Source organism: Chelonia mydas, chromosome 3 (genome assembly GCF_015237465.2).
Source record: "Chelonia mydas isolate rCheMyd1 chromosome 3, rCheMyd1.pri.v2, whole genome shotgun sequence".
Lineage (NCBI taxonomy): Eukaryota > Metazoa > Chordata > Testudines > Cheloniidae > Chelonia > Chelonia mydas.
In genome coordinates, this window is record NC_057851.1 from 123,691,991 (window position 1) to 123,706,042 (window position 14,052).

Below are 14,052 nucleotides of genomic sequence, written 5' to 3' on the forward strand. Positions count from 1 at the left end.
TCCATAGGTGTTTCCAAAGGCAAAGGTGAAGATTTTCAAAAGTGACTAGTGATTTTGGGTGCCTCAACTAGAGACACCTTGAAGGGGTCTCATTTTCAGAATGGGCTAAGGCTCCACACACTGAAAATCAAGCCCCTTTAAGATGTTTCAAGTTGACCACCCGAAAATTAAGGCACCCCAAATCACTAGCTGCTCTTCAAAATCTTGGCCGATTTCCTGTCCCTAAAATTTTACAGTCTGGCCTATACAGACAAGATGGTAAACTACAGACAAGATGGGAGAACAGGGATGTAACACTAAAGAACTGTCGTTTATTATTATTTATTACTTGGCAAAGTGATTTAATGCACTAAGTAATATCATATAAACAAGCTCAACATGAAAGCAGAGTGAGGAGCATCTTGGGGTAACAGAGATTTATGGATTCCTGAATTTAACTGCAGGGATCTAGGCCAGGATGGGTGTGATTAACAAACTTGTTAAAATGAAGATCACTTATAAAGGGAGCTAACCCCAACTGGGAGAAGGTAGACGCTAAGAACTGTGGGGGGCTCTTGCTCACAGCTCTGATTTTTCTAATCAGAATAAATTATTTTGCTGAAAAAGCCAGATGTTGCCCCATTTAATTTGTTTCTTTCACAACATTGGGGGTGGTTGTGAAAGGAACACAGACTAACAAGGATAACTCCAGAGAGTCTAGACTAGATTTTCATTGAAGTTGTAACTACAACTCACAAATGCAATTAACACATTACCAAGGAAGGAAAATTGTGGCTCAGGCTGACATCATATATTTTTTTTGAAAAATTGTTTTAGAGAATCACAGTTAGGGAAGAAAAAATAAAAGGATGTAAAATATTAAGAAAATAATAATTGAAAACAGGCAATCACACAACAATGGACAGACTTCTGCAAGTACACTGCACAGTCACAACAGACAGAATAAATTTCAGTATAACAAAATGGGTAAATAAAGTCCTAATAATAAGGTAGTTTGGCTCCCGCATGCCTGAGTCAGCATGGTGCGTAAAGGTTGCCAATGAGCAAAATTAAATGCACAGAAAACCTTTTCTTTAGCATCCTCCATGTCAACCTCAACTGCATTAGAGTCTAGGTGCACACGTGTGTACTGTAACAAATCACTTCAGTTTATTCAGTTTTATCAGTTTATACCAGGTAATTCCTCAAGGTTGAAAATTCACTCCTACGCCGAGGGCCAGCACAAATCTTATGCTTCATTTAAATCCTATCTAATTCCTAAAAATAGGGTTGAAGTCAGACTTAAGTGGTTTGTAGGCCTGAACTTTACCCTTAGAGAATTAACTGGTATTGTTTCAACTTTTTATTACTGCAATAACTTAATGGATTTGTAGTTGTATGAACACAGATGTGTGCACACACACTTTTGGGCTGGTAAAAATTATTTGAAATATTCATGTATAGCTTGAGATTTCACAATTTCACCCATTTTAAATTTCTTGCAGCCATCTTTGGCAAATTCCTTTGAGAGAAGGAACAGGGCACCACAGACATATTTATAATCAGAATGTAAGTCTTTGAAGAAAGAATTGATTCTTAAGAGCCAGACACCAATGATTCTCAAGCTTTATCACAGAGAAATGACCTTCTGTACCATGATGCCTCCTTTCCAATCATGAACACATAACATCCCTGTGACAACCACAGCAATGGCTTCCATAGACAAGTAATATTAGAAAATCATTAAATTTATTTTGAGCTCTTTTAAACTAAAGTTAGCACTTGGAAATAAGGAGAAGAACCAACACCATGTGACCAGACATGTCTTCTGAAATCACAGTAATAAGTGCTTCATTGACCACTAGTGTCTTCTCTTTTATAAACTTTCAAGGGGAGTAGTACCCCAGCATTAACATTGCCAAATTTCACTCACAAACAAAAGACTCACCGCATATATACGCTACATACACATCTAGTGATGTAAGGAACTTCAAAGCCTGGATGTTTGGCTGAACTTATGGAGGAACCCACCAAGGCATGCAATACTCTTCCTCATATAGCTCCCTGGCTATCCTACCTGATATCTCCTTGTGGGAGGAAGCTCTAGTGTTCTGCTACCTCATCTCAGGTATTTTTGGTGGATGGATTATTCTCTCCTCCAATGTCTCCTGCACATGAGTTCCACTCTTGAGGCAGACAGCAAATTGTTCCAATGTAACATAGCTGTTGAATAAGGTCATCATCATGCAGTAAGGAGATTCGGCCGGTAGCTTGGATCAGTCCTTAAAACCTTGATTTGGTGACCCATGTCGATCACCAGATAGGGTCCTGTGTTCTGGAATAGTTGTAGAAATGGCAGTTTCATTTCTAGGTACAGAAAATAACAATAATGAAGCCTGGAGGTCATGAGGATTTTAATAGACATGGCAATTTCCTGCATATCTTTGGGAGACCTTATTGAATTAAATTTAAAATATGTTTGGGCTCCATTTTATTAAATGAATGATTTATGTCTTACAGTGGGCTGGGATTGTACATAACCTCTGTAGGGAGGGAAATGTGACAGATGTGAGACCTGGGAGTTCAAAAGGCTATATTGAAAATATACCAGACAAGTATGAACTTTTGGGAAAGTATGCATTAAGTGGATTTCCTGGGGAATCTCTAGGGAGAGGTTAATGCAAATTCCCCAACTCCAGTCATGCAAAATCCCAGCCTCCTGAAGCTACCCTCTGAGAAGAGGGTCTTTGTCTGCTGATTACCTGTTCCCAGAGACTGGAGATCAAAGGCCCAAGCTGCATAGAGAAATGGTTGAAGTACCCAGCTTGATGTTCTGGTTATGAATGTGAGATAGTTATGAATTAACTGCAGGAAAAAACCCATTTATGGGCATTGAAGGACTGACACCTACCAGAGCCCCAAGTTGGATTTGGGTGATGTCTTGTGTAGATTCTTTTATTGTTTTAAAATATGTTCTTTCTGTAATGCTTCCACCTGCAGAATAAATGTACTTGCTTAGAAAGAGCTGTGTGATAACCTGTGACTGTTGGCAATACATTGGTCATAGCCTCCGGAGAGAAAGCAAAGTGCAGATTCTGGGTTTTTAGGCAGGCAGTCTGGCTTGCAGGGTATACCACAGTGTAGGTATGGAACTATGCAGCCTGGAAATAACTTGGTCAGTAGGAAATGAGATGTTGGCCTCTGCCCAAGCCAGGCAATATCTGAGAGCCAGAAGCCTGCAAGGGGTGCCCATAGTGGACATGGAGGTGGGAAACAGATGCTGTTTCCCTGAAATTATCATGAGGATCAACATAAGAACGGCCATATTGGGTCAGACTAAGGGTCCATTTAGCCCAGTATCCTGTCTTCTGACAGTGGTCAATGCCATGTGCTCCAGAGGAAATGAAAGAATGGGTAATTATCAAGTGGTCCACTCCCCGTCGCTCATTCTCAGCTTCTGGCAAACACCACATTTGGCAGACAGCTTGTGAGTTTTACAACAGATAACTGTCAACCATTGTTTGTTGTGTGAATATTTTGGCCAGCTGAGCACATTATCCCCATTTATTTTTTCTTAATTCATCAGACCCAATCTTCTACGTCAGAGGCTTTTGGTTGGGTCCTTAAGTGTCAGATCTTTCATATTCAAACTAACAGACAGCCATACAGTAGAATAATGCTTTGATAGATGATCTAGTGTCAAAGGCTTTTGTCTTAATTAAATTTCTCTCTTATCAGGTACATGTCATGATGGATAATGAATCACAAGATGGTAGGACCAGATAGATCTGAAGTGTGGCAGAGTGGGAGGAAGAGATAAAATAAAAAGGCTGCAAACTAGAGGTTAAACAGGAATATTACATGATTAAAATTACTGCATATTTCATCATCAGAATGTAAAAATAGATGGGAATAAGAAGTAAAAACAGAAGAGCCACATCAGGTGAAGCTATATATTTAGGATAATGTGGAGCATGCTGCCATAATATTAAATTTGATCAATATTTAGTATTAGCTCCTATTTAGATAGGAAAATATCCCTAACAGAGTAATTAAACTCAAAATTAAAATTCCTGTGAGAGGAGTGGCCAAAAACAGCCTTTGAAGCACATTGCTTGGTCCTACCCAACCAGAGAGAAATTTGAGTTTAGCTCAGGGGTCTCAAACACGCGGCCCATGGAGTTATTTTCTGTGGCCTGCCATCTCCCCGCGGCACCCCCCAGCATTTACCTAGAGCGGCTCTGGCCCGGCATGCACCGGGGGCAGGGCAGGCTCCCTGCCTGCCTGCCCTGCCCCCATGCCACTCCAGGAAGCCTTAAAAAACAACCCTCACACATATGCTTTACCTTTTGGGCCAATATTTTTCAAACCTGGTGCCTAAAGTTACGCTCCTAACTACATATTTCGGCACTTAAATAGACATTAGCTCTTTCAGTTGTGTATGCATTAATCAGAAGGTCGAGACAAACCCAGAGTCAGGAAAATCTTCCAGGAGAAATGGTGGAAACAAGTCTGGACAACCGATTGAAATGGAAAAGCTGACATCTGAAAAAGAAAAACAAACAGACTTTCATAACACCACCTGCTCAAGGCTTTTATTTTTCAGACTTGGTGAATGGCAGAGGTTTCATTTGAAGAGAGCTGTGAGTTGCAATGTGCCCTAAATACTAATTACATTTCTTTTCAGTGTAGTAATATACTGTAACATGGTGTCTCCTGCTACTCTATTCCTCTATGCCATGTACAGGTTTGGCACATTGTGCCAAGTTGCAACTGCATCCAGTTTTAACTATTAAAATGAAAAAAAACACAGTGTGCCAAAATCAACGGCACTGCACAGGGTGTGAGAATAAAAAGTAGCTCAGCATGTTTTATTCTCGAAATAATGGCCCGGTTTCACAGGTCAGTTAGACATAGTGATTGGAGTCTCTTTTATATTATGCTGTGTTTTGCTTTTGAGAAGTGGTCACGCTGGGACAAAAATCACATCCTTAGTTATAACCTTTATGAGATTCACCCACTGTCCCAGGAGCCTAATCTAAACAGAATCTTGAGTAGCTAGCAAGGCAGAATTAAGTCCTATCAAAGTGCGTTGCTAATTGACATGGCTAAGGGCTGGTCTACTACACTACACAGTTAGGTTGACATAAGGCACCTTATGTCGATCTCATTATGTCAATGTCTACACTACAGCCTTCCTCCTGCAGCTGTAAGTGCCTTGCGACATTGGTGACTCCACCTCCATAACTCCACCTCCCTTACATCAGCTTCTCCCGGCTCCCGGCAGGGAAGGAGGAGGGGAGAAGCCCCGGGCAGTTTTCCTTGTTCCCGGTGGAGAATGGGAAATGGAGGGCGGGCAGCCCGCCGGGAGCCTGTGGGGCAGCCGAGCTCCCAGCAGGGAGCTGCCAGTGAAGCTGAGAGATTAGCTCTCAGCTCCCCACACGGCCTTTCTTAGGTGGGTGGAAGTGCTCCTGGTGAGGATGTGCAGCACCGACCCAAGGAGGGTAGAGTGGACGTACACCACCACAGTAATTATTGCAGTGGCTGTGAGTCGATGAAGTGAGCTGTAGCTCACGAAAGCTTATGCTCAAATAAATTGGTTAGTCTCTAAGGTGCCACAAGTCCTCCTTTTCTTTTTGCGAATACAGACTAACACGGCTGCTACTCTGAGACCTAATATAGGTTGACTTACATTTCTAGTGTAGACATACCCTAAGTCACTTCCATTTCTCTTGGTCAGGTGCCTCATCTGCAAAATTGGGAGCGCAATGCTGTGTCTTACATGGGAGTTGTGAGGATTTGTGAATGTTTGTATGCCACTTGGAAGACGGGACGTGCTATAGATGCGAAGTATTAATTGTCATTCTTACTGAATCTGCTTTACCAAGAGCAGTGAAACAGCATCTGTGCCTGGTTCATCTTCACCACTGCCTGTGGAAGTTGCTTCGAAATAGCAGGAAAATGCTGTGGGAGCTAGTTAAACTGCTTGATTTCTTTCTTAATCTGGGCATTTGAAAGATCACATCAGAAACTAAACCTCATTTTATGTATACGCAGCATTAATGATAATCTGATTTTTTTTTTAGAATCAAAATAAAAATTGTGTTTTAAACTGATCTGGATTAAGCACTCATGATGTGTAATTGCTCCTAGTAAATATACTCTCTGGTGCTGGACATCAAGGAAAAAAGATTAACAAGTGGAACTAGATGCTTAAAAGAATTATTTTCTATTTTTGTTTATCACATCCAAATAATACAGTGACTTGCTACTAAATGACAAAAGCTTTTTGTTTGAGTTTTCCAGTCACCATCAATTATCATGTAGACAAACTGTTGGTGAAAACACTCCAAATTCCCCTCCCAGGACCATTTCTTCGGCAGCATTACTGCAGTCTGTTTACAAGTACATCATCAGAGGACTTAATCTTGAGTTCCTGAAACTCCTTTACACCTGTAACTCACTTACATCAATGGAAATTTTGGGTATTCAAAACACACAAGATTAGACCTCAAATGTGAATGTTATGATAGGGAAAAAACCACAAGATATCACATGATTCAGTCTGCGAGGATAAAAACAAGGTCTGTAAGTGATGTATGAAAACACTGTTTTAACAGATGAAGCTGGCAGTGCACTCTTTGAGGAAGGGCTGCCAAACTTAGGGGTGGAAAGGATTTTGGGGGATTTGGAAAGACCTCAAAGAAAATAGCAAGCTGGGCACTTCCCATTAGAAGTCTGCTCGGGCCTAATTTTGAAGTCCAATCCAAACACGACTCGACCCCGCTCCCCCCACCCCGCCCCGCCGCACTGCATAGCAAGACGTGGGGCCATGGGCAGGGCTGCTACAGCCATTTCAGACTGGGATTGGCGCCAGGGGAGCGGCGGTGATTGTGCCCTGGCTGGAGGGACTGGGCAGCCTCCCCTCCCAACACCTGCTGCTTGCTCCTGCCGGCATGGGGCTGCGACGCCCAGCTCCAAAGGGCAGCGCCAAGCCCCCGGGCATGCTCGGGGGGAGGAGACGGGACGGACTCTAAGCCCCAGCAAAGCAAGCACATGCTTGGGATGGCCGGAATGCCACCCCTGGACATGTGCCGCCCCAAGCATGTGCTTGCTTTGCTGGGGCCTAGAGCCGCTCCCGCTGTTGGGTTTGGGTCAGATTGCAAGCTTCTACTTCCCATGTTCTTCCACCAGCTGTCCTCAGACAACGGCTCACTAAACTGATGCTGCTCCCTGGCTCCATTCTTCCATTGCAACCAGTCCTCAGCTGCCATTAGGCACTGTGCCAGTTCCCATCGACGTGCCATAGGACCCAGCTCCTTTTGGATGCTGGAGGAAGCACTCCAAAGCACCAGTTGTAGTGAGGGTCACAGTGCCCAAAACATTTAAACTTTGGTTACCAAAGTAGCTGCACCAGTGCAAACCCTAGTTGTGTTGCACTTAAGTAAAAAGTGATTTACACAAGGGTAATTTATGGTGCGATGAGCTTGGGTACTACATGGGTGCAACCTTCCAGTGTAGACAAGGCCTCAAGCACTTAAATGACAGAGTTCTGCTTTTCAGAGGTGCCAAGCTCCCACAACAGCCACAAAGTGTATGGGAGTGATGAATACTCAGCATCTCTCAAAACAGCAAGCACTTATTTAGGTGCCACTAGTGACCAGGCAGGCACTCATCTATGGCCTTTTTGGCCACTGTGAAAAGGGGTGGAGTGCCCTAATTCTGCACCCAGCAGGATAACCAATTTTGATGAAATGCATGAACATCTTATGTGACAGTCCAGCCAAAAATATGATGACATACCTGTGGCCTTCCATCCAATCTCCAACCACTCTGTGTGTCAGGCTGAGCTAATCTCCATATACGCTGATTGGTGCCCCCTGGCTGCTCAAATTAGCTTAATAGAACCAAAAGATGCTGTAGGTGTTTCAAAAGCACCTTTAGCTGAGCTGAGTTGTAATTACCAGATGTAAGACTCACTCCAGCAGGAAGCAAGTGTAAAGTTATGCAAGATGAACCCCTGAATTTGTCAACTACAAGAAGAAGCATGTTGCCTATACAGTTGATTACATATAATTTGGATTTAAAGGATACACAGATGGAAAAGGAAAAGAGCTAAAAACTTAACTAAGAATGAAATTACTCATCATTATTCAGTCATTTTCACAGCAGGCATCAATTGTCAAGAGCTTTTTATTTTTTTTTTGAAATGCACACTTAGAACTGAAAATTATTTTAATTAGATTAAATTGCTGCAACACATCTGCCTCAATGTGGTCTCAGCCATGCAGAACCAATTAATACATTATTTCATCACAGTTGTCAAGAGACAGAAAAGGGGGACACGTTGGGGAGAAGAGGTCTCAGATGTGGTTTGCTTGGGGGATTTTTTGGGTCACATTTCTAAAGGACTGACATTGATTTTTGCCAAGTAATTTTTTGTTTCCCTAAACATTTAGGGTGGGCTTTTCAAAAGCACTTTATGTTGGCCTACCTCTGGTCCCACTGAAATCAATGGGTGTTTTGCCATGCACGTCAGCTGGAGCAGAGTTAGTTCAACACTTAGTGCTTTTGAAATCCCACTCTAATTTATTATTTTCAGCAAAAGGTTAAGTCATGCATTTATGCCGCCAATAATTAATTTAGACTAGAAAACAACATTAGGTCATATGGTGCCATCAGTTTTGAAGCAGAACACACCGATCTGCATGTACAACAGCTCTTGGTGACTTGAAATTAAGGAGCAATCACTCCATTCACTGCATAGCTAGCATATTCATGGGACCAGATAACCCCCTCCCTAAGTAAAACCCCTGGGACAGAAGGGTCAGGGGAAAGAAATCTCGGCAAGGATTATTGTGCAATCCCTTCTCAGTTGTTCACTGAGGATCACCCCCTACGTCCTGGAGACCTGTGAGAAAACAGTGCCGGGTGTGGGTTGAGGGAATGAGCTTTCTTTTCTCTCACTTACATGTGTTATCTGATTTGAGGGTAAGGGAATGAGAATTCCCACTCTTTCATTCTCATGGTGGGTTTGGTGTGTGTTTGTGTGGAGGGAAGGTGGCTCCACATGAGGGGACATGGGACAGGTGAGCCAAGTGGCAAAGGAATGAAGCTAGGAGTGCACCAGTAGCTGTTAGGATGACACAGTAGGGAGGTGGGGAAAAGTGCCCCATTTTAGGCTTCTTCAGCAAATCTCCCTGCCTTTCATTAAGAAATATGTACACGGCTACAGAGGAAATGATCGTTGAGATTCCTCATTCATGATTTTTTGTGTGTGTCATGTTGTAAATACAGGGGCCTTTTTCAATTGAAATCAATGGAAGGAGTCTCTTGGACTTTCCACTGGATCCTTAGTGTGTCAGTAGGTACCCGTCAAATAAGTGAGGAAAGATGTCCTGTAGCTGAAGCACCAGACTGGGACTCCCAAAACCTGGGTCTTGTCTGTGTGACGTTGGGGAAAATAATTAACTTCCCCCTACCTCAGTTTTTTCGTCTGCAAAATGGACATAATATTTCCTTGCCTTATGGAGCATGGAGAGGTATAATTGATTAACATTAGTAAATTGCATTTGAGATCCCCAGGTGGAAGGTGCTTTAGAAGTGTAGAATATTATTAATAATAATAATTATTATGCAAAGGAGTAAACACAGGAACAATACAAACTGACAGGGCAATATAGTAATTAAGGGGTTAATTTATCCTACTCCGTTGAGTTTTTCTACAAATTACTTCCATGGAAATAGAATTACTTCCTGGGAAATAGAAGTTCAGAGATGTGTGCATGTAGTTTTGGGGCTGCAGAAGGTTATCGGAGAAAAGGTTAAATTGGACCCCCTGCCAACCTCCCACAGAAATGTGCAGTTTCAGAAACTAGAGCGGATTGCACAAAGAGAGGTGAGGTGCCTGCACTGTGATTTTAAAGGTATTTTCAATGTTACTGAGGTATTGGGCTGCTTTGTATAGCAAAGTTATGCCATGGTTACTGGACAGTGGGAAGAGGGTTTGAGTTAGAGGGCTTTTTATAACTGATTATAAAATACTTTTACCTGAATGCCCTGTGACCCTCTATTTTTTTTAAAGAGAAAATTTAGAGGTGCACAGGAAACAGGCTGATGGAAAGATTCCGATATTTCAGACCGTAAATTTCACCCCACATCTATTATTTTGTTATATCGTACAATGGCACCGTAATAATGCAGCTTGGGGAGTTTCCAAGGCACAGGTTTATAACCACAGCAGATCCTGGATTTGAGAGCCATAAAGTAAATTCTGGATACATTCTGCTGGGGATTAGAAATGTGCTGGAGGCTCCTCTGAGACCGAATTAAAAATGTGGAGGTTATGAAATATGACGATTTTAAATAACACCCTCATCTATTGTGAAATACCTGATGTGTGTGGATATCCAGTGGCTTTCACTATGGATCACAGAAATCAGGGTAATAAAGACCTAGTAGGCTGTCAAATTAATTTTCCTGATAGTACATTTGCCAGTGCTGGTCCTTACTGTAGATTTTTTAGTCTTTGGATCAAGACTTCTAGGTCTCTAGTACTGGAACCCAGGATATCAATGTGACTATACAAAATTTTAGCTTCTTGTGATAATTTATTATGTATATGTTCAAAAAATGTTAGTTCTCTTGTGAAAGATATTATTCTCCTACCTGAGTCCCTACCACCTAAACTTTAATCAGCTTTCTCATGCAGACCTTTTACCTTAATTACATGGCAGCAAAGCATCACTCTGACACCTACAAACAGTTGACAATGATTAGGCTGTTGGTGTGCAGAGATCACAGCCCATCATGCTGACAGTTATTGCCACGTTGTCTCCCTGCACTCCCCTGTCTGTCTGTATCCATCTTTTGTCTCTTGTCTAATACTTACATTGGAAGCTCCTTGACGCAGGGACCATCTTTTTGTTCTGTGTTTGAATAGTGTCTAGCACAATGGGGTCCTGGGCCATGACTGGGGCTCCTGGCACTATGGTAATATAAATACATAAAATAAATCCTCCTCCTCCTCACTAATCTCTATGCCATTAGGCTAGGTTCTCCTGCATTTATGATCTGTGAAGCAAAAGATTTGGCCTTAAAGCCAGATCTCCTGCATGTTAGAGGAGAGCACTAATCCCTACACTGTCATGCTAGTTCCCTCCATTTAAGAATGTATTACTTGACTGTAAACACTCTGATGACCTCCTGCTTTCCTACTGGCTCCCTATCCAGAGCAGAACTTACAGTGTCCTACCAAGAAGAGGTATCCCTCTTATAGGGCCTGACCTGAAGCTCAGTGGAAAGACTCCCATTGGCTTCAGCAGGCTTTGGATGAGGTCACAGTCACTGAGTCTGTGGGTGCTCCGGGCCCGGAGCACCCATGGGGAAAAATTAGTGGGTGCTCTGCACCCACCAGCAGCCAAGCTCCCTGCTGCACTTAACTTCCTTCTCCTCCCTTGAACGTGCCATGTCCCCGCTCCTGCGCCTACCTCCCACTGCTTGCCACTGCCAAACAGCTGTTTGGCGGCGTCGCAAGCTCTGGGAGGGAGGGGGAGGACCGGGAACATGGTGCGCTCAGGGGAGGAGGCAGGGAAGAGGTGGGGCCGGGGCGGGGATTTGGGGAAGGAGTAGGAATAGGGGCAGAGAGGGAGCAGAATTGGGGCAGGGACTTTGGGGAAGGGGTTGGAAGAGGGGTGGGGGTGGAGTCGGGGCAGGGGCGGGGGTGTCGAGCACCCTCCGGCATGAGCAGAAGTCGGCACCTATGGATGAGGTTACAAAGAAAAATGTAATCAGGCTGTAGGACGTGGCACCCCATCAGGCCATTGAAACATCATCCCTATGGCAGATATGCAAAAAGAGGGATAGATTCTGTCCCCTGTGCTAGCCTCTCTACGCTGCACCTGTGGCATACAGGGACTGTAAAGAGCTTGATAATGGCCTGGTGAGGATAACGCTGGTTCAGGCATAGCATAGGGCCTCCATAAACTGCCCTATCCTTGCTCCCTTATAAGCATCGGCACAGGGGGCATGCTAGAGGTGGAGCCAGGCAACAAGATAGCAAGTGTGAAAAATCAGGACAGAGGATTGCAGGGAGGGAGGTGAAATAGGTGCCATATAAAGACAAAGTCGCAAATATCGGGACTGTCCCTATAAAAATTGGGACATCTGGCCACCCTAAGACGGGGGCAGGCGGGGGCATGTCCATAGTGCTTCTGCTGTGGGGATTCTCAGTTGCATTGGAACCCATAGGTAGTCTGGGATGGACTGCTGTAATTTACTCCCCCTTTTTTTCAGCCTCCTTTGCTCCTCTTCTCCTGAGCTGCTCCATTTGTGCTCCTGGAGGCACAGCATAAGAATCTCATCCACACGATGAGCTATTTTGTGTCTTAAAAACCCAGCATTTTAAATAGATTCCCTACCCCGCTCCTCACAGCCTCTCCAAAGAATATATTTTTCTCTACTAGTGCTCTCTTGTGCCATAAAAGTAAAAGTAACTGTAAGAATGAAAAGCAGTACATAGTCACTCACAAACCTTCCATTGGGACTGCTTAACAAGTTACCATCCCCATTTCTGCCCCAAGATTTTCTTTTGTTAGCTCTAGGCAGGCTATGCACTCAAGCGGAAATTTGATTTAAAGAAGCTTAGCATGAAAATATCACTTCTGCCCTAACTGTGAGGGTTGCATTATTATAAAACAACTATAATTAGAGGCAACATAAAAAAGATACCATCACTCCAAAACCAACACTTTTGCACTAAACAAGATCAAACAGACTCCCTTGCAACCAAAACAAATGGTTCCATCACAAGGCATTGTGTGGTCCTGAAATGTAATGGTTATAAAAAGGGAAGGACTGCCAGAAAATGTGATGCTGGAACATTTTCTGAGTCACTTGAAAAGCTAAGTGTTTGCAAAGTGCACACTAAGTACTCATGCCATCTATCAATAATATGACTCTGCATATACTAGGCTTTTTCACCTTCACAGGGCTTACCAAGCTATGGAATCTGGGCGGAAGCCAAAGCTCCATATCCAAATTCCCTGAACCACAAGGGAGTTTGAATTCCATTCCAAATTATTTTTTATTATTTAGTAGCCCTACTAGTACCGACATGTCCCAGTGTGGGATCAGGGTCTCACTTTGCTAGGTGCGGTACATACACATAGTAAGAGACTGCACCTGCCCTGAAGAGGGATTTAAGCATGACTCAGCAAGCAGATTTAACACATAGGGTACATCTACACTGGAACTGGAAGGTATAATTTCCAGCTCAGGTAAACATACCCGCACAAGCGCTGACAGAGCTAATGTGCTAAAAATAGAAATGTAGCCATGGCAGCACAAATGGCAGGATGGGCTAGCTGCCCTACATATGATCCTGTTTGAAACCCTAAATATACCCTCAGGGCTGCTAGCCACTCCTACTGCTCACGCTGCCATGGCTACACTTGATCAAAGTTAGAGCGGGTATGTCTACAGACATACTCTTTGGAATGAAGGTAATAGTGTTAAGATCATGTGGCCACTTAGGCTAGTCAGGGTACAACAAATAAATCAATACAAATAATCAAGAGATTCCTTGAGCATGGAAGAGAGTGGTCAAAATCAGGAGCGGTCACTAAAAGCAGGAGTGGGTTGGATGTTTAACTGAAAGGAACCACAGAATCTTTGGAACCTGTCCATTGCTGTTCTGTTTCAACAAAGAAGATGGAGTATATTTTCCCTTCTCTGCATTATGATGTCAGGTCCTAAAGCCAAGGAAGGAAGGGAAGAGGGAGGGAGTGGGCAGAAGAAAGGGAGAACGGAGCATGAAGAGAGAAGATGGGGTATGAAGAACAGGAAAGGTGTTGATTGGCTGATTTAACCGCTCCCCAACACCCCCATGTCATAATCCAACTGGAAGAATGTCACAATCCTACCCCCCAGTAATAAGGATTTTCTTAGGGGAGCAGGAAAGAGATGGGGAGAAAAAGAGAAAGATATTATATCATCAGTCAGTACCAAGCTATTCATAGGGCAGCACCAGAAAGACAGAGGACGAGGAACAGCAGAAGAGGATAAACCCCAGTC

General features: G+C 43.3%; 1 long non-coding RNA gene across 1 annotated transcript in view; it reads right to left on the bottom strand.

Annotated features, from left to right (window-relative positions):
* Positions 1-1,902: 1,902 nt before the first annotated feature.
* Positions 1,903-14,052, bottom strand: part of LOC122465108 — a 52,542-nt gene continuing 40,392 nt past the window's right edge. The window contains exons 2-4 of the long non-coding RNA XR_006289676.1: positions 4,449-4,524; positions 2,891-2,973; positions 1,903-2,346 (exon numbers count right to left, since the gene is read on the bottom strand). This is a non-coding gene — a long non-coding RNA (uncharacterized LOC122465108). The remainder of the gene's footprint in view (positions 2,347-2,890; positions 2,974-4,448; positions 4,525-14,052) is intronic.